Raw genomic sequence first — 19961 nt, forward strand, 5'->3', positions numbered from 1 at the left:
AGTCTGACGCCCGCACTGGGGCCTGTGGTCGGCATGCGGAGGTGGTCAGCTGGGGCACGTGTCAGGGAATGTTCTCGGTGTTTACACAGAAGATGTGAACGTGGGCCCAGATGCAGAGCTGCCTGCAGACGCTGCTACAGAACCCCCTGATTCTTTCCTGAGAAAACTGGTGGGGGTCATTCAGGCACCAGGGCAAACAGCTTGCTCTGGAGGCTCTTGTGGGGAAATGGGGGCTTAGCAACAGGGGCTCAGCCCGCATAACCCCAGAAGCCCTCCCAGGACAGCCCCAGAACCGCTTCTGGAATGGCAAGGAGAAGTGGCTCTTCCACCTACTAGACGTGGAGGAAAGGGCTGGGGTCTGCAGGGCCGCCCTCACCTTCAGGGACTGGCTGGGAGGCTCACAGGACCCAGCACATGCTTGTGGCTTGTGTGCTCACAGCTGAGATGGGTCACGGCACGCAGTAGGGATGCACGGGAGGGAAGGCCCCTGCTCCGGTCACCTCATGACCCTTCATGCCCCCTCCTTCCCTCGAGGGTCTCTAGGGTGTCTCTTCCCCCAGCGACGAAGGGCAGAACCATGACAGTTACCCCCACCCCCGTCCCCCCAGGGAGGCTCATTAGAGGCTTGGCACCCGGCTGGGGGCTGGTCACGCGGTGTTCTCTGCCCTCACCCTCCAAAATGCCAGTGCCCAGAAGGGGAGCCGGGGCTCAGCATGAACCACATGGTTTGTGCAAACAGCACAGGCGCAGGGGGCTGCCCCTAACGGGAGGAGGGAGGGTTTAGATCAGGGCAGGGAGCTGCTCACCAGTTGCATTAGCTTCCCGGGGCAGCTGTGACAAACGACCACAAACGGAGGCTCAGAGCAACAGAAACCTGTCCTCTCTCAGTCCTGGAGACCAGACGTCTGACGTCAAGGTGTCCCAGGGCCGCTCTCCCTCCGGAGGCTCCAGGGGAGGGTCCTGCCTGCCTCTTCCAGCTTCTGGGGGCTCCAGGCATCCCTGGGCTTGTGGCCGCATCCCTCCCGTCTCTACCTCCATCTTCACATGGTGTCTCCTGTGTGTCTGTGTCTCTCCGCTTGTCTCTTAGAAGGACACTGTCACTGATTTAGGGCCACCCTGATCCAGGATGATCTCATCTTCAGATCCGTAACTAATTATACCTGAAAAGACCCTACTTCCAAATAAGGTTCCATTCTCAGATTCTGGGGGGCATGACATGGACATAACTCTTGGGGGGACCCCCCCCCCATTCAATCCACTGTAGTACGCAGTTCCCAGATGCCAGCCGACCTTCCTCAGGACAGCATCAGGCTGGTGATGTTCTGTCTTTCTGCACGGAGTTGCCTCTTGTTTCTGGTGGTAACAGTGAGGTTGGGTGGGGAGCGCTTCCGGCTGACCTCCCGGTCATTCCAGGGACCACGCTGATGTGTCCTTCCCGGGAGAGTGCGAGCACGGCCAGGGCTCCCTGCGAACACTCCACACTGACCGCTCGGTGGTCAGACACCTGCATGGGCTGGGCCGGTCCCTGGACCTCTGCACCTTCTAGCACATCCACAGCCTGGTGGACTCTGTGCGGGCCTATGACCAGGAGGTGGGGACCGGCAGGATGGGTGGGAGCCCTCCTGCCTGCCACGTGGCCTCCAGCCCACCACAGACCCTCCAGTCCTGCCATGGACACCCCCATCGCATTAACCCCCAAGAGGGCTTCTGGGAGGGGTGAGAATTTGACCATGAAGAAGACAGGGCAGGCCCTAACTGCAGCAGGTGAAGGAAAGTACTGGGGGTGCTTGGCTATTTGTCCCCCAAAGACCCAGGATGTGGGCTCTGACTTGATGGGTCCACCTCCACCTGAGCTCATCTGGGGGGTCGCTGCAGGGAGAGCGTGTCCTTGGGTGATTTTCCAACTCTCCCCACCCCAGCTTCACCCTCTGGGCCCCCCTGGCCCCATTAATAGTCTTTAAATAGTGTCTCTCATCCATGAGGCCTATGTGGGAGATTTTAATATTGTGTGGGAGTCCAGTGACCAGCGCCCATGTGTCCTGGGTGTCTTGGGAGGGGAAGGAGCCTCGCTCTCACATTCCTGCCCCAGTGCACCTGGGGTCGGGGGCAGCAGACCCAGGCTTTGTTCTGGCAGAAGCTCCCTTTCTGTGAACAAGTCTTCCCCCACTCCCATTATCCTCACTGGAGGCTCAGGAGGCCACAGCATCGGGGCACCTCCAGCACCAGGACTCCACCCTAGGGAATTTCTCAAGAGCAGGGACCAGGCCTGGAGGCAGAGGGGAGGAGGGAGCCGGCCTCTTCAGGATCCCTGGGGCTAGGATGCCTCCTACGCAGGAGGGCCTTGGACTCAGTTTAACTTCCATCCGGGGTCTCCTACCCTCCCCTGGTAGAGGGGCCCTTCAGATTCCAGGGCCCCAAGATCCTCCCCACCGACTTCTGACCCCACCTGCAGAGTCGGGGACCCAGAGACCCCCTCCCCGGCTTCTTTTTTCTTGGAGGCTCCCAGAATTCCCTGAAGATGTTATACTCAGGGTTTATTATGCTGAAGGATGCAAGTTAAAATCAGCAAGGATGGGGGGATGAGCAAGGTCCAGCTTCCTCGGCTGTGGCAGCCCAGGGAAGCCCACCTGAGTCCTGAAGTGCAGGGTTTATTGGGGTCTGTCACGTCAATGTGGGGACCACCATGTGCCTGACCTTGGCCTCCAGCCCCCAGGGGCAACTCAGGAAGCCCCACCGTGTATCACGCCGTCAGCACAGACCAGCCTGGACCGAGGCCCACGGAGCACGGACACTCCCAAAAGACTCAAGGTGACCTCTGGAGCCAGGAGCAGAGGCCCGGCCTCTCTGTGGGCTGGTGAACCCACACCACACAGGCCCTGGTGCAGTGCCCGTTCCGTGTGGTCAGCATGGGTGCACGTGGGTCAGCAAGTATCTGTGTCTCAGCCTGTAACCACAGACCACACTGTCCTGCTCTGCTCCCAAGAGCGAGGCCAATGGAGGGACAACGTGGGTGGGAACAAAACAGGGTCATGGTCAGGCTGGGTGAGAAAGGGTCCAAGGAGTGAGAACCCGGCTGCCCTTGCCTGGTGAGCTGAGAGCTGACGTTCGCCCTGTGGTCAGTCCATCTCCCCACATCCCGAGGTAGAGCTGCCTTTCCTGCACCCTGGGGCAGGGTCATGCCTGTGTATACAGCAGGACGCACAGCAGTGCACGCAGCAGGCCTGATGCCTGCCCTTGCCATGTAGTCGGGGGCTTGGTGAGGGTGGAACATCACGACAGGATGTGGGCCGACCCCGGGGAGGATGTAGGGGTGAAGTGTTTGGGAGCCTCTGGAGGGAACCCTCACCTGTCTGCACAGGTGGATTGAGGACACAGACCAAGGGTGGGCAGGCAGGGGAGCCCAGTCCTGGGTCATCCCTGAGGCTGGAGGAGGGGTGTGGAGATGGGGGTGATGGGCTGATCACAGGACAGTGAGGAGACAGATCATTCGAGGCAGCGGGGAAGGTGGAAGACTGTGCCTGATGGGAGGATGAAGAGACCAGCAGGTGGCGCTGTAGGCGCGGGTAGCAGGGCTGCTCCCTGCAGGGCGGCGCCAGAGCCCCGCACCGCTGGAAACCACGGGATGTCTGGACAGAACCCCAGAGTATGGGGGGCCATATGGGCAGGAAGAGTTTGGAAAAGTCACCTTATCTCCACATGTCCTGGGGGAGGGTTCCCTGCTCCAGCCTCTTTCCTTAGAGTCTCCCCACCTGGGGAAGTCAGCGCACTCAACAGCCGGTCGTGCAAGGCTTGGAATTCGTCGGGAGGATGAAAGGGAAAAGGGGGGAAGGAATGAGAAATAAGCTCTACGTATTTGGACAGCATATGACACTCTAATTTCCAATCAGGAAGAGGAATTTCCCAAAGGCTCAGGCTGCCCCTGTAACCAGAATGGGGCTTGAAGCAATCCTGCCACTTTGTGGCCGGTTTCAGAAACAAGTTGAAGACACTTGCTCAGGGGCACTGCAATCCACAACGCCTGCAAACTTGTAAGTGACAACTATCGTAGAAAAATGTCTTGGGGTAAGTAACTGAAAAGAACTTGAAAACAAGGCAGAATTGCAGGAACCGGATTGCAAGAGGTAGATTGGACTTGCCGTTAAAGCACATGAAAGCTGCTCAATATTGCTTATGATTCAGTTGGCCAAAAAGGGTGTACAGGTTGAAACCCATATGACCTTTGTGGCCAAGCAAACATGCGGGAAACACAAATCAACACGACAAAGATGTAGCACTTTGCCCCAGTCAGAATGGCCAACCTCACAAAGTGTAAAAACAACAAATGGAGGAGAGGATGTGGAGAAAATGGAACCCTGCTACGCTGATGGTGGGAATGTCAATTGCTAACAGCCACGCTGAGAAGGGTATGATGTTTCCTAAACATTCTAAAAAACAGAGCTACAGGGTCTTCCTGCTGGCGCAGATGTTAAGAATCCAACTGCCAAGGCAGAGGACACGGGGTCGAGCCCTAGTCCGGAAAGATAACACATGCCATGGAGCAACTAAGCCAATGCGCCACAACTACTGAGCCTGTGCTCTAGAGCCTGTGAGCCACAACTACTGAAGCCTGGCTTCTAAAGCCAGTGCTCCGCAAGAAGAGAAGCCATGGCAATGAGAAGCCCGTGCACTTCAATGAAGAGTAGCCCCAACTTCCTGCAACTAGAGAAACCCCACACGAAATAATGAAGACCCAACACAGGCAAAATTAATTACTTAATTAATTAAAACACAATAGAGTTACAGAGCATACAACACTACCACTCCTGGGGATATATTTCGGAATAACCATAAATCGATAGGACACAGGAACTTCAACTATTACTGCAGCACATTTGCAGGATCCTCGACTTGGAAACAATATAAATGTCCTTGGAAGGAAAAAATGGATAAAGAAGATATGGTACTTAGGTACAATGGAATAGTACTCAGCCATGAAATCAATGAATTAGGCCAGTTGCGGCAACTCGAGTGGACTTAGATAAGATCATTCTAAGTGACAAAAGTCAGACACAAAAAGACACTTAGCACAAGATACTATTTATAGGTGGAATATAAAAATGGTTACACATGAACTAAATTACAAAACAGAAACAGGGTACACATTTACAAAACACACTTATGGCTGATAAAGGGGAAAGGTGGGGTGGGGTGAGACATAACCCAGAGGGTTGAAATTAACATGGATGCCATTCCAAAGATCAAATAGGTAATCGACAAAATTTACTCTATAGCTCAAGAAGTGGACTCAGCACACTCTAGTCACCAGAAAAGAATATATACGAAGGGTAAGAATCTTAAAAGAATTTACGGATGTCTCTCTGTAAGTGAAACAAGTGGATGTGCAGCAGGAAGAAAGACAGCATTGAAAATCACCTTTACCAAATTATAAAAATAAATTAAAAAAAAAACAGACACAGAAACAAAATGTTACAAAATTCGTTCAGGGGATGTGATGCAACCTACACTGACCACATTTAGACCCACAGATGTATGAGACATAAGGCTGGACACTCTTGGGGCTGAGAGGATTGGTGAGGTTGGGTGAGCAAACGCAGACCCTTTAAAGTAATACTGTGTGGTACCCATTCCATGGGTCCCAAATCTCCAGGGTCAAGGGCATCTTCCTACATCAAAAACATGCATGGGAAACCCAGAAGATGGTACACCGTGTGATCGGGAAAGGTTTCTAAAACGCACCTCATTTCTCCTCTCCTTGTGCTCGGGTTCGCCATTCCAGCCGCTTTACTAACAATCTCCCTACTTGGAGAATCAGCACCTTTAACCTCCTGTTTCGTACAGGTTGCAATTTGTCCTGAGGATGAACGGGAAGAGGGGGAACCAATGAGAGACTAGCTCTAGGTGTTGGGACAGGCACAGGTCACTCTATTTTCCCATCAGGAAGAAGAATTAACCACAGGCTCAGTCTACCCCCCAGAACCAGAATAGGGCCTGAAGCAATCCTGTGCTTTTGCGGCCAGCTCCCAAAAAAGCCAGTTGAAAAATGGAGCTCAGGGGCACTGCAATTCACAAACCTGCAGACTTATAAATGATAACTCTCATCCACAAATATATTGAGGGAAGGCAACGAAGAGGATTTGAAAGCAAGGTAGAATTGCAGGAAACAGATTTCAGGAGGTAGACTCGACTCGCCTTTAAAGCACATGAAAAGAGGCAAAACGTTGACAATGATGCCGTTGGCCAAAAAGGGCGTATGCGTTTTTTCCTGAATATATTCAGGAAAAAACGCATACGCCCTTTTTGGCCAACCAAGCAAGCCGGAAATGCAAATCAGCACTACAAAAAAGACTCACTTCCCATCTGTCAAAAGGGCCATGCTGAAAAAAGTGTAAAAACCAGAAATGCAGGACAGGCCATGTAGAAATGGGAGCCTTGCTACGCTGATGGGTGGGATGTAAATTGCCAACAGCCACTCTGGAGAAGTGTACGGTGTGTCCTGAAACATCTAAAAAACACAGCTTAGAGAGCATAGGGCACTTCCACTCATGGGCGTATAAACTGGGAAAACTAAAAATCAACAAGACACAGGCACCCCAAAGTTTAGGGTTGCTCTGTTTACAAGAACCTCCACTTCAGTACACCTTCAATATCCCAGGAAAGAGAAAAATGGATAAAGAAGTTGTGGTACTTAGGCACAATGGAATATCACTCAGCCATGAAATCAATGTCATAAGGCTAGTAGCAGCAGGATGAGTGGATTTAGGTGCGATGATTCTAAGTGAAATAAGTCACAGAGAAAAAGACACTTATCATAAGATATCACTTATAGATGGAATGTAAAAATCGCTACACTTGAACTGCATTAGAAAACAGAACAGAGTCACACATTTAGAAAACACACTATGGCTGCTGAATGGGAAAGGTGAGGTAGGGTGATACATAAAACAAGGGTGTGAAATTAGCACACATACCGTTCCATAAACCCAATATGTAATAGACTAGACCTACTCCTTGCTCAGTGAACTGGACTAAACACCACCTATTCACCGGACAAGAATATATCTGACTAGTAAGAATCTTATAACCTATGTATTAATATCTCTCTGTAAGTGAATCAAGTGGGTGTAAACGGCATAAACACAGGAGTGAATATCAGCTAAACCCCATTATAAAAATAAATTACAAAAAAAACACAAAAAACAAAGACAATGAAAGAGAGAAATTCTTACAAAATTCGTTCAGGGGCTGTGATGCAACCTGGATTGAACATATCAAGACCCACAGCTGGATGAGGCATAAGGCTGAACACTCTTGGGGCTGAGAGGATTGGTGAGGTTGGGTGAGCAAACGCAGATACTTTAAAGTAACACCGCGGGGTACACACCCCATGGGTCTCAAATCTCCAGGTACAAGGGCATCTTCCTACATCAAAACATGCATGGGAAACCCAGAAGATGGTACACCGTGTGATCGGGAAAGGTTTCTAAAACGCACCTCATTTCTCATCTCCTTGTGCTCGGGTTCGCCATTCCAGCCCCTTTACTAACAATCTCCCTACTTGGAGAATCAGCACCTTTAACCTCCTGTTTCATACAGGTTGCAATTTGTCCTGAGGATGAACGGGAAGAGGGGGAACCAATGAGAGACTAGCTCTAGGTGTTGGGACAGGTACAGGTCACTCTATTTTCCCATCAGGAAGAAGAATTAACCACAGGCTCAGCCTGCCCCCCGGATCCAGAATAGGGCCTGAAGCAATCCTTCGCTTTGGCGGCCAGCTCCCAAAAAAGCGAGTTGAAAAATGGAGCTCAGGGGCACTGCAATTCACAAACCTGCATAGTTATAAGTGATAACTGTCTTCCAAAAATATATTGAGGGTAGGCAACGAAGAGGATTTGAAAGCAAGGCAGAATTGCAGGAACCATTTTTGGCTGGACTGGAAATAATATTCCTTTACGTGCTAAATGGTATCTAGAGAGTGGGATACGTTTAATAAATACCCTAACTCTAATGCGTACCCTAACCCTAACCCATACCCTAACCCTAACACGTACCCTAATCCTAACCCATACCCTAAACCTAGCCCTAACCCTAAAACTAACCCTAACCCTAACCCATACCCTATGCGGTACCCTCACCCATAGCCTAACCCGTACCCTAAGCCATACCCTAACCCTAATCCTAACCCTAACCCTAACCCTAACACGTACCCTAACACGTACCCTAATTCTAACCGTGCCCTAAACCTAGCCTTAACCCTAAAACTAAACCTAACCCTAACCGTAACCCATACCCTATGCCGTACCCTCACCCATACCCTAAAACGTAAACTAAGCCGTACCCTAACCCTAACCCTAACCCTAACCCTAAGCTATCCTTGACTGCTTCTGCCTCCGATAGAGTTCCTAAGCAGTAGTGTTTTAAGGAACAGGTTAAAAAGAAAATCCTAATGTGATTTCTTTATAATGTGTGTGTTTTTTATCTTATCCTAGCGTCTAAAATCTTCTCCATGGCTGGACCCCAAATAATATTCTTTATCTGCTAAGTGGTATCTAGAGAGAGGGATACGTTTAATAAATAACCTAACCCTAACGCGTACCCTAACCCTAACCCATACCTTAACCCTTACACGTAACCTAATCCTAACCCGTACCCTAAACCTAGCCCTAACCCTAAAACTAACCCTAACCCTAACCCATACCCTACGCCGTAACCTCACCCATACCCTAACACGTACCCTAAGCCGTACCCTAACCCTAACCCTAACCCTAACCCTAAACCCTAACCCCTAACCCTTAACCCTGACCCCTAACCCTAACCCTAAGCCTAACCCTAAGCCTAACCCTAAGCATAACCCTATGCCTAACCCTAACCTTATCCCCTACCCCTAAGCCTAAGCCTAACCCAAACCCTAACCCTAATCCTACCCTAACCCTAACCTCTAACCCCTAACCTCTAACCCTTAACCCTAACCCCTAACCCTAACCCTAAGCCTATGCCTAACCCTAACCGTAACCCTAAGCTTCAGCCTAACCCTAACCCTAACCCTACCCTAACCCTAACCCTATCCCTAACTCTCTAACCCTAACCCTAACCCCCTAACCCTAACCCTAACCTGAACCCTAACCCTAAAACCCTAACCCTAACCTTAACCCTAATCCTAACCCTAACCCTAAAACCCTGACCCTAACCCTAACCCTAAACCCTAACCCTAACCCTAACCCTAAACCTTAACCTTAACCTTAATCCTAACCCTAAACCTTAACCCTAACCCTAACCCTAAACCCTAAACCCTGACCCTAACCTCTAACCTCTAACCCCAAACCCTAACCCTAACCCTAAACCCTAAACCTAACCCTAACCCTAACCCTAAACCTAACCCTAACCCCTAAAACCTAAACCGTAACCCCTAAACCCTAACCACCAACACTACAGAGCCTCAGCCTAGTCAGGAGAACTCTCCCACACACACAAACACCTAGTCCCACATGCTCTTACGGCTGAACCCCTACTGGACCAAAAGCACTTCATCTGAGGCACCCTCAGCCATGGCAGCTGGTGATGACACACACAGGCTGAGGCCATTTCAGTCCTAGTTGGGGGTAGTGTGAGCAATCAGGGAAGCAGAGGGCCAGCAACAATGGGGAGGGACAGCATGCACTGAGGGTGAGGGCCACAAGACAGGGACACAGGGACTGGCCAGAAAAGGGAATGCTGAGATGTCAGCAGGCCACTAGGAATACAAGCATGGGGTCTCATCACTACAGACACCAGTGCGGTCTCTCCCGCAACACCTGGCATGTCAGCCAGCCTCAGTCACTCAAACTTCCCATGACACAACCTTGCCGTTAGGCCTGTGCATGATGATCCCTACACTGGAGGGACTGCTCACCTTGTCATCCATCCATGCATATCTACCTGTTTTCATCTGCTCTGACCTGGGCTCATGTCCACAGGACATGTTCCTGAGGAAGGCAGCCTAATCCTTGCACAACCACAGGCTGTGACTCTGGACGGGAACAGGCAGGACAGCTGCTCACAGCAGTGGGACAGGGGAGTCAGGATGCAGCATTCCCCCCGCCCCAGCACAGCATGGGAGAAGCACATACACATGCACACACACAGCCCTACACTGGATGCCAACCTCTCAGAACCCTCCCCTGACTCAGGCGGGGGAGGCACAGGCTGTCGTAGACAAAGTGGAGTTCTCAGCCCCACCACAGGCCAGCACACACCTCACAGGAAGGTGACGGGCTCTGCCCACAGGCTGCGGCAGTTGCACCAGTGGCTACTGTATACTTTGGAAGGGCAGCAGCTGGGGGGTCCAGCACTCCAAGCCTCCCTCTCAGATCACTAGAGACTTTCTCACCAAGGACACATTGTCCCTCATTCTCATCTCCTGTCAGGCCAGCAGAACCACTTCAAGAGATGGCAGGACTGGGCTGTACCTGGGACGTTTGTGGCATGGGTAAGCAAACGCCCAACCTGAGCATTTATGGTGAGGACTGGAAAAAGTCTGCGCTGCCTCAGGCTCACCTGTTTGCCACATGAGAGGGCTCCCCTGAAGTCTGACTGAGCCCCTCTCTGTGCTGCCCAGCCTGCCACTATTGCACACAAGTCCTGGCAAAAAAGGTATTCATGGCATTCACCTGGCAACCTCAGTCCCTCTAGCACAGTAAGGATGACCACGATGAGGTACTTGCCCCAGAAGTGGGACAGGTGTGCCACCTTACCATCAAGGCGCCCAGGAAAGCTACTCACAGGACACACCACCACAGTGGTGACACAAGGGGGTTGCTGCGAATAGGAAACGGCACTGCTTGGTTTTCAGCACCTGAGGGACAACCTGTACAACTCCAGAGGCACCACAGAGAGTAGGTGACACATGCTCACACACCAAGGAGGCATGCAGCAGAGTGGTGGGATGGCTCTCCCCAGGGCAGGGAGGGCCACTTGCAAGGCACGTCAGGAAGGTGAAAAAAGTGTCTGTTGCATCAGAGGACCACAGCCACACTGGTGTCCTGAAGCAAAGGACAAGAGACTAAGGTCGGGATAGAGTGGGCACTCCTGCGTTCCACACACCACCAGTAGGCAGGGGGGGAGAGGGAAGGGCCCCAAGGGCAGGACAAGAGTGGCCCCATTTGCTTTGAACTTGCAGCCCTCATCTTGTTCAGCTTAGCCCCAGCCCTGGAGAGCATGACATAACCACCAATCCGTGTGTATGGAATCCCCAAAGGGGAGGCCGAGGGAGACCGTCACCAGCAGGGCCTGCTTCAGCCTCACCGGACACCTCTTCTCAGGTGACAGTGCCCAACAATTCTGGGAATATTACATCTCACACATGACATGACACCTGTGAGATGAAGTCATCACAGCCACAGCAGAGTAGAGGACCCACACTGCATGGCCTCACTGCCCTTGGGTTGCCAGGGGCCAGAGATGGAGTATGATGTAGGATTGGGTCAGCTGGACACACACCTAAGAGCCGATGCACACGCCCAGGCAGGCAGCTCAAGAAGCAAGGGGAGAGCCAGGTGCAAAGTTGTGGTCAAACCCAGAGCACTATGCACGTCCAGAAGCCCAATGTCCCTGGCAACACGCACTGAAGAAAACCACACCTCTCTAGCAGCAAAAAAAAAAATGCCCACATTAGGTGAAAAACTTACCACACCCAGCAACGGGGGCTGGCTATTCACAAATTGCAGGGGGGCCCACGGCACCTCAGTCCAGCCATTGGTCCCCAGCACTACCCCATCACCGCCAGCCCCAGAGCTCTCACGGCCATCTCAGGGTAGCGTGGCAGCAAAGGGGGCTGGGGGGCAGGAGCGGCAGGAATGAGGGCGAGAGTGGGCGGGGTATGCCCTCTCCAGTTCGCCCAAGTTGGCAGGTACCGGTCCGTCAATGTCTCTAGATTGGGACTTGGGGGAAATTCTGCAGACGCACCTCTGACGACTGGGCCCCAAGACGGACAACACCCAGACCCGTGCCACCCTATCCAGGTTATCTCTCATGGCCCGGGGCGGTCCCCACCTCCTGAGTGCGACTCCGAAAAATCTATCAGAAAGAATCCAACCCCCAGGACTCAAGCGTGCCCGCCACTGAGTCCATTCCACGCTCCACGGGCCTCAGCACATACCGGCCAGTCTTCTCCTCGGGAGCAGGAAGTGTAGAGGGAGTGGGGAAATCAGTAAGGTTGACAAAGAACAACCGCGCCACAGGCGTCTGGCTGCAGGACACTCTCGCTTTCCTCCCCGCAGCGCCGGGCCATCGTAGCGTGGGTCACTGCAGCCAAAGGGGCGCTGGCGGACACTGGTACGCCGGCCAGGCGGCGCCACGTCCGGGCGGAAGCGCGGCGCGGACCACTCCCCTGTAAGCCTGCGCGCCCAGTCTCCGGCGAGAGAATGACACGCCCACGCCCCTGCCTGACCAGGAGACTTGCCGCCAGCTTCGCCGGACTCCCGGAACTCCGCTTCCCGCTCGGAGGCCGCGTCCCATCCATCGCAAAGGTCGCCGGAGCTCCAGAGGGAAGAGACGATATAAAAGAGGCCGCCAGATGGCGGCCGACAACCGGCGCGAACGTCAGCGGGACAGATCCCGAGCGCCCGGGAGCGACGACGCAGCGCTGGCCGCCCCAAAGCCAGAGCTTGTCCCGGGGCGGGTGGAGGGCGTCCGCCCCGGCCCTGAGGCATCCTTGTGGCACTCAGCTCCCGGTTTTGCATGGCACAGCACGGCACGACCGACCCCGGCAGCAGACAGGGGGAGCGGGGGCGGGGAGAGGAGGCTGGGAAGATATTGGCTGGCGTCTGCCGCCATGGAGACACACTAGCCACGCGAGTTCCAGGTGGTTAAAATGCCACGGAGACGCCGGCGGGGCCTGGTGGCCAGCAAGCGCTGCCCAGAGTGCAAGAGCGAGATCCTGACTCCTGCGAAGGAGGGAAGCCGTGGACTGGCAAACCGAAACCAAGCAAGTGCTCAAAGAACAACAACGCATGAGTCGGTTTTCATTCCATACTTTCGAACGGAGGAAGTCTTTCGAATGTACAGGGAAAGCCCAGAAGCTGGAAAGGAAAGGCTGATACGCTCAAACCCATACAAGTGGAAATAAAAATCTCTCTCTGCATAGACCGTGACAAAGTCCAAAGACAACAAATCGGTGTGTGGGGGACACTGTGGAAAATGCACTTGCGGTCATGAGGACATGGATTTCAGCGTGACTTACCACAATAACAGGGGAGAAAGAAGTGTGTGTGTGTCAATAGCTATCCACTATACACCGAGTTCCAGTACATCTATACAGTGCAACATTGTGTGTTGTGTGTGTTTGAAATATGTTAAATGATGATGATAAACTGTAGTCCAATAAAAAAAACAAAATAAAACAACCACCCAAAACTCAAGATGTAGAACTTCCAATGTCAGGCATTAAAAAATAAATTTTAAAAAATGGAAAAAATATATATATCTGATAAGGGGTTCCTATCCTATCCCTAACCCTAACCCTAACCACAACGCTGTGAGATTAGAAATCAACTACAGGAAGAAAAAAAAAACACTGTAAAAAACACAAACACATGTAGGCTAAACATTACGCTGCTAATAACCAAGAGATCACTGCAGAAATCAAAGAGGAAATTTTAAAAATACATAGAAATAAATGACAATGAAACCACGGTGACCCAAAACCTATGGGATGCAGCAAAAGCAGTTCTAAGAGGGAAGTTTATAGCAATTCAATCTCACCTCAAGAAACAAGAAAAATCTCAAATAAAGAATCTAACTGTACACCTAAAGCAACTAGACAAAGAAGAGCAAAAAGTCCCCAAAGTTAGTAGAAGGAAAGAAATCATAAAGATCAGAGCAGAAATAAATGAAATAGAAATGAAGAAAACAGTAGCAAAAATCAATAAAACTAAATGTTGGTTCTTTGAGAAGATAAACAAAATTGATAAACCTTTAGCCAGACTCATCAAGAAAAAAAGGGAGAGGATTCAAATCAATAAAATTAGAAATGAAAAAGGAGAATTTACAACAGACACTGAAGAACTACAAAGCATCATAAGAGACTACTACAAGCAACTATATGGCAATAAAATGGACAACCTGGAAAAAAGTGGACAAACTCTTAGAAAGGTACAAGCTTCCAAGACTGAACCAGGAAGAAATAGAAAATATAAACATATGAATCACAAGCAATGAAATCGAAACTAATTAAAAATCTTCCAACAAACAAAAGTCTAGGACCAGATGGCTTCATAGTCAAATTCTAGCAAACATTTGGAGGAGAGCTAACACCTATCTTTCTGAAACTCTTCCAAAAAATGGCACAGGAAGGAATACTCCCAAACTCATTCTGCAAGGCCACCATCACCCTAAAACCGAAACCAGACAAAGATATCACAAAAAAGAAAATTACAATCCAATATCACTGATGAGCATAGACAGAAAAATCCTCAACAAAATACTAGCAAAGAGAATCCAGCAACACATTAAAATGATCGTACACGGTGATCAAGTAGGACTTCTCCCAGGGATGCAAGGATTCTTCAATATACATAAATCAATCAATGTGATACACCTGGGGTCCTCAACCCAGGGCCATGGACCAGTACCGCACAGCACGAGGTGAGCGGCTGGCAAGTGAGCGAAGCTCCATCTGTATTTACAGCTGCTCCCCATCGCTTGCATCACTGCCTGAGCTCCACCTCCTGTCAGGTCAGTGGCATTAGATTCTGTGTCCCCTGCATTGGCAGGCAGACTCTTAACCACTGAGCCATCAGGAAGGTCCCATTTTTTATATTTAAATATTGAGCCATCTGGAAATTTATTTTAGTGAAATGTAAACAGGTTAAGAAACAATGACATTGAGTGCTTTCTTCAATCAAAAATTGTGCTGCCTTTCCATAATATGGAATTTAACGGCAACATGGCTGCCCAATCAAGGACTACATTTTCTAATTCCTTTGATTTATACGTGTGGCCATGTGACCAGTAGAATATGGTCAAAATATGCATGGAAGTGATGTGTTTCACCTATAGGCCAAGACCTTTAAGAAGTTCTCTGTCCCATCTGCCATCTAGACACAGGCAACAAAAGAGGCCATTTGGATCGTGACACCATAAGTTGGCAGGAACCTGGGTCCCTGAATCACCATGGTCAGGATAGGTACTCACTGACCAGGAACATCTACAGTGACTGTTACATGAGTGACAAATACACTTTCATTGTGGTAAGCCACTAAAATGTTGGGGCTTACTTATTAAAGTGGCCAATATGGCTTCACCACTAAATAATCCAGTAAGGAGATAGCTGTCCCTAAGCACTTGTGTCTGAGAACACTTCATTTTATTCAGCGAGCACTCTGCCCACTGCCAATGTATTTCCTGAGCCCTAGGGGATCAAGAACTTCTAGAGTTAAATCTCCTCAAAAAAGAAGCACACAGAAGAGGAGAAACACAAAAAGGAACCAAGGAAGACAAAAGCGATTGACCCCCCTCATGAAGTACATGATGGGGTGATTGGGAGAGGGCAACCTAGATGAGTTTATCTGAGTGAAAGAGGTGAAGGTGGGCAAGCTTTAGCTAAACAATGAATGGTCTGATAATTCAGTAACTCATTGACTTCATATTTCTGCCTGTGCTAGACCTTCCACATCAAGATGAGAGGACTATGTTAGAAAACAAATATCTGAGCCCCAAATCAAGGGAAATTACAATAGTCCTTTGGTATCCGAGGGAGATTGGTTCCAGTACCCCCTGCAGATACCAAAATCCATGGATGTTCAAGTCCTTTATATGAAATAGCTAGTACAGTCGACCCTCCACATCCTCAGTTCTGCATGGTTCGAGTCAACCAACTGAGGATCGAAAATTGGTTGGTGGAATAGAGGATCTCACCCACGGATATGGACTGTAATCAAGGGAGAGCACTCAGTCCTAGCAAACAGGGCTGGTTTACAGGTTTTTCAAGAAGGAAAGGGATCAATGTAAGGGTCAGGATAAGAAGTATAAACCTAAGGGAATTTTCCTGAAAGGAGACAGGGAAATGTAGCCACTAAAATGTTGGGGCTTATTTATTAAAGTGGCCAGTATGGCTTCACCAATAAAGAATCCAATGAGGAGATAGCTGTCCCTAAGCACTTGCGTCTGAGCACACTTCGTTTTATTCATTGAGCACTCTGCTCACTGCCAACGAAAGGGAAATGTTAGTTACATAGTATTTGTAAAGGATCTGGAAGGGAGGCGGTTTATCAGTGGGTGAGTTTCACAGTTAACTACATGTTAAAGTGAAAATTCTATTCAGGGCACTTGTGTCATCCACATCGCTAGACTAGACTAGACCATGGAAGAATCTGAAAGTAAAAAGCAGAGGTATAGCAAACCAATCCAGGCTTATTTCAATTCATCTCTTAATAATAATACGTCATTTAAAACAAGCCGTCCAGGACAAACTTAAAATAGGTGGTATACCAGAATAGCGGTAGAAACCAGTTTTAGCTGCTGGACACAGAATTAACAATTGCATATGGATTTATCAATGACCTGAGCAAAATAGGCTTCATTTGTAAATATGAATGGGTAACCAAAGATTCCTCCTGAGGGATACATGAAGAAGGAGGTGACGAGCTACTAAAATACCTAAAGTAAGTGAACAACAATTATTTGCCAATTAAGTTGAGGTTGAATTAAAAATATTCAAGCATTACAGTACACACTTGTCCCTCTTAACTGCCCAATATTACACAGATTTTACAAATGTTCGAATCTTTGAGGAACTACTTTGTAAAGCAATCTAGTGCCCTACAAAGTTATTCAACTAGTTTGTGAACTAGTCTTCTATTATTTTTTGTTGCAATTTGTTCAAAATCACTTGTGAATCTTTAATCAAAGTGTTCAGTGAGTGGAACTTAAAGTTTTGAAGCCTTTAGCAAATTGGAATTCTCGAAAACATGGTGTATAAATAGGAAGTCAATGAATCTGTCACTACAAAAGTGAGGGAGGAAATGACCAAATCAAATAAGGGAGTTCAAACAGTGTACCTGATTGAAATTTTATAATTATGCTTTGTAATTTCATAACTTGTGAGAAGAATTTTTGGCTGAGCTTCCATTTGGGGGATAAACTTAACATTCTGTAATGAATAGAATGAAATTGAAAAGCTCTATTATTTTGTGATATCTCTATTTTGTTTGGCAAAATATTCAAGATAATTAGAAATAGAGACAACACAGCTGATGAGTTTTGTGTTATAAAATATTTGTCTAAGAATGACAGTCTCAATGAAATAAAAATGGACAGTATGATGAAAATATTTGGACTAAAATATTTAAATATTTCCATACATAAAAACATAATTAAGTACCTTTACTGAGCAGAATTTTCCTGAGCTTACCAGGAATCTCACCATAAGTAGAAAGAGTATTTTTCCAACAAAATATGGGCTACAGAGAAGAGTTTATCAAAGGTGTCAATAAATTTCAATTTATTAATAATAAAATGCAACCTTGGAGACAATTACAATTTTATGAACCAACTAAAAATCATGAGAACATATTTGTAATTAAAGTCGCTGAAGGAGAGGGGAAAGACAATGTGGCAGGAAAACATTTGAAGAAATAAATGCTAAAATATTTCCAAATATGACAGAAATTATCAAGCCACAGGTCCTCAGTGCTTAAAGATACCTAAGAAGATTGAATAGAAAAAACACCATATACAATCTCATCATAGTCAAATTGCTGAAAACCAATACTAAAAAAAGCTTAAATGAAGCTAGAAGAAAAAAAGGCACATTCCATAAAGAAGATCAGTATAACAGTGAAGGGGAGAAAATATTTGCAAATGAAGCAACTAACAAAGGATTAATCTCCAAAACATACAAACAGCTCATGAAGCTCAATATCAGAAAAAAACAACCCAATCAAAAAAATGGATGGAAGACCTAAATAGACATTTCTCCGAAGAATACACACAGATGGCCAACAAACACATGAAAAGATGCTCAACATCACTAATTATTAGAGAAATGCAAATCAAAACTACGGTGAGGTATCACCTCACACCAGTCAGAATGGCCATCATCAAAAAAATGTACAAAAATGCTGGAGAGGGTGCGGAGAAAAGGGTACCCTCTTGCACTGTTTGTGGGAATGTAAATTGATACAGCCACTATGGAGAACAGTATGGAGGTTCCTTAAAAAACTAAAAATAGAACTACCATATGACCCAGCAATCCCACTGCTGGGCATTTACCCAGAGAAAACCATAATTCAAAAAGACGCATGTACCCCAATGTTCATTGCAGCACTATTTACAATAGCCAGGACATGGAAGCAACCTAAGTGTCTATCAACAGAGGAATGGAAAAAGAAATTGTGGTACATGTATACAATGGAATATTACTCAGCCATAAAAAGGAATGAAATTGGGTCATTTGTAGAGACATGGATGGACCTAGAGATTGTCATACAAAGTGAAGTTAAGTCAGAAAGAGAAAAACAAATACCGTATATTAACAGACATATGTGGAATCTAGAAAAATGGTGTCGATGATCTTATCTGCAAAACAGAAATAGAGACACAGACACAGAGAACAAACATATGGACACCAAGCAGGGAAGGGGGTGGGATGAATTGGGAGATTGGGATTGACATATATACACCACTGATACTACGTATAAAATAGATAACTAATGAGAACCTATTGTATAGCTCAGGGAACTCTGCTCAGTGCTCTGTGGTGACCTGAATGGGAAGGAAATCCAAAAAAGAGGGGATACATGTATACATATAGCTGATTCACTTTGCTGTACAGTAGAAACTAACACAACATTGTAAAGCAACTATACTCCAATAAAAATTAATTAAAAAAATATAACAGTGAAGGATGAAGTCTAATCAAAGCACTGCATCAAGAAGACAATGCAATGACATTTTTAAAGGGCTGAAAGAAAAACATCTTCTCAACCTAGAATTCTATATCCAGTTAAACCAGGGGTCCCCAACGCCCGGGCCACAGACCAGTACAGGTCCGTGGCCTGTTAGGAACTGGGCCACACAGCAGGAGGTCAGCAGTGGTTGAGTGAGTGAAGCTTCATCTGTATTTACAGACACTCCCCATTGCTCCCATTACCGCCCGAGCTCCACCTTCTATCAGATCAACAGCGGCGTTAGATTCTCATAGGAGCGCGAACCCTACTGTGACCTGCACATGCAAGGGATCTAGGTTGCATGCTCCGTATGAGAATCTAATGCCTGATGATCTGAGGGGGAGCTGAGGCGGTGATTCTAGCGCTGGGGAGCAGCTGCAAATACAGGTTATCATTAGCAGAGAGGTTTGACTGCACAGAGACCACAATAAATCAATTGCTTGCAGACTCGTATCAAAACCCTATCGGTGAGTGGCAAGTGAAAACAAGCTCAGGGCTCCCATTGATTCTGCATTATGGTGAGTTGTATAATTATTTCATTATATATCACAATGTAATAATAATAGAAATAAAGTGCACAATAAATGTAATTTGCTTGAATCATCCCAAAACCATGCCCCACCCTCCCTGGCCCATGGAAAATTTGTCTCCCATGAAACTGGTCCCTGGTGCCAAAAAGGTTGGGGACCGCTTAGTTAAACTATTCTTAAATAACGAAGAGAAAATAAAGGTATTGTTTGATTCATGGTCAAAGAAGAAATCACAAGGAAAATATGAGCTTATTTTGAAATGAATGATAATGAACACCCCTCATATAAAAATTTGTGGGTACAGTTAAAAGAGTAGTTAGAAGGAAATTTATAGCATTAAAAGCTTTCTTAGAAAAGAATAAATGTTAAAATCAGTGACTTATCCTACCACCTTATAAAGCTAGAAAATGAAGAGAAAGTTAAACTCAAAGAATGAACAAAGAGTGTGGCAATCAAGTAGCAAATAGAGAAATAAAAGAAATGAATAAAGCCAAAAGTTGGTTCTTGGAAA

The sequence above is a fragment of the Eubalaena glacialis genome, chromosome 2 (assembly GCF_028564815.1).
Source record: "Eubalaena glacialis isolate mEubGla1 chromosome 2, mEubGla1.1.hap2.+ XY, whole genome shotgun sequence".
NCBI lineage: Eukaryota > Metazoa > Chordata > Mammalia > Artiodactyla > Balaenidae > Eubalaena > Eubalaena glacialis.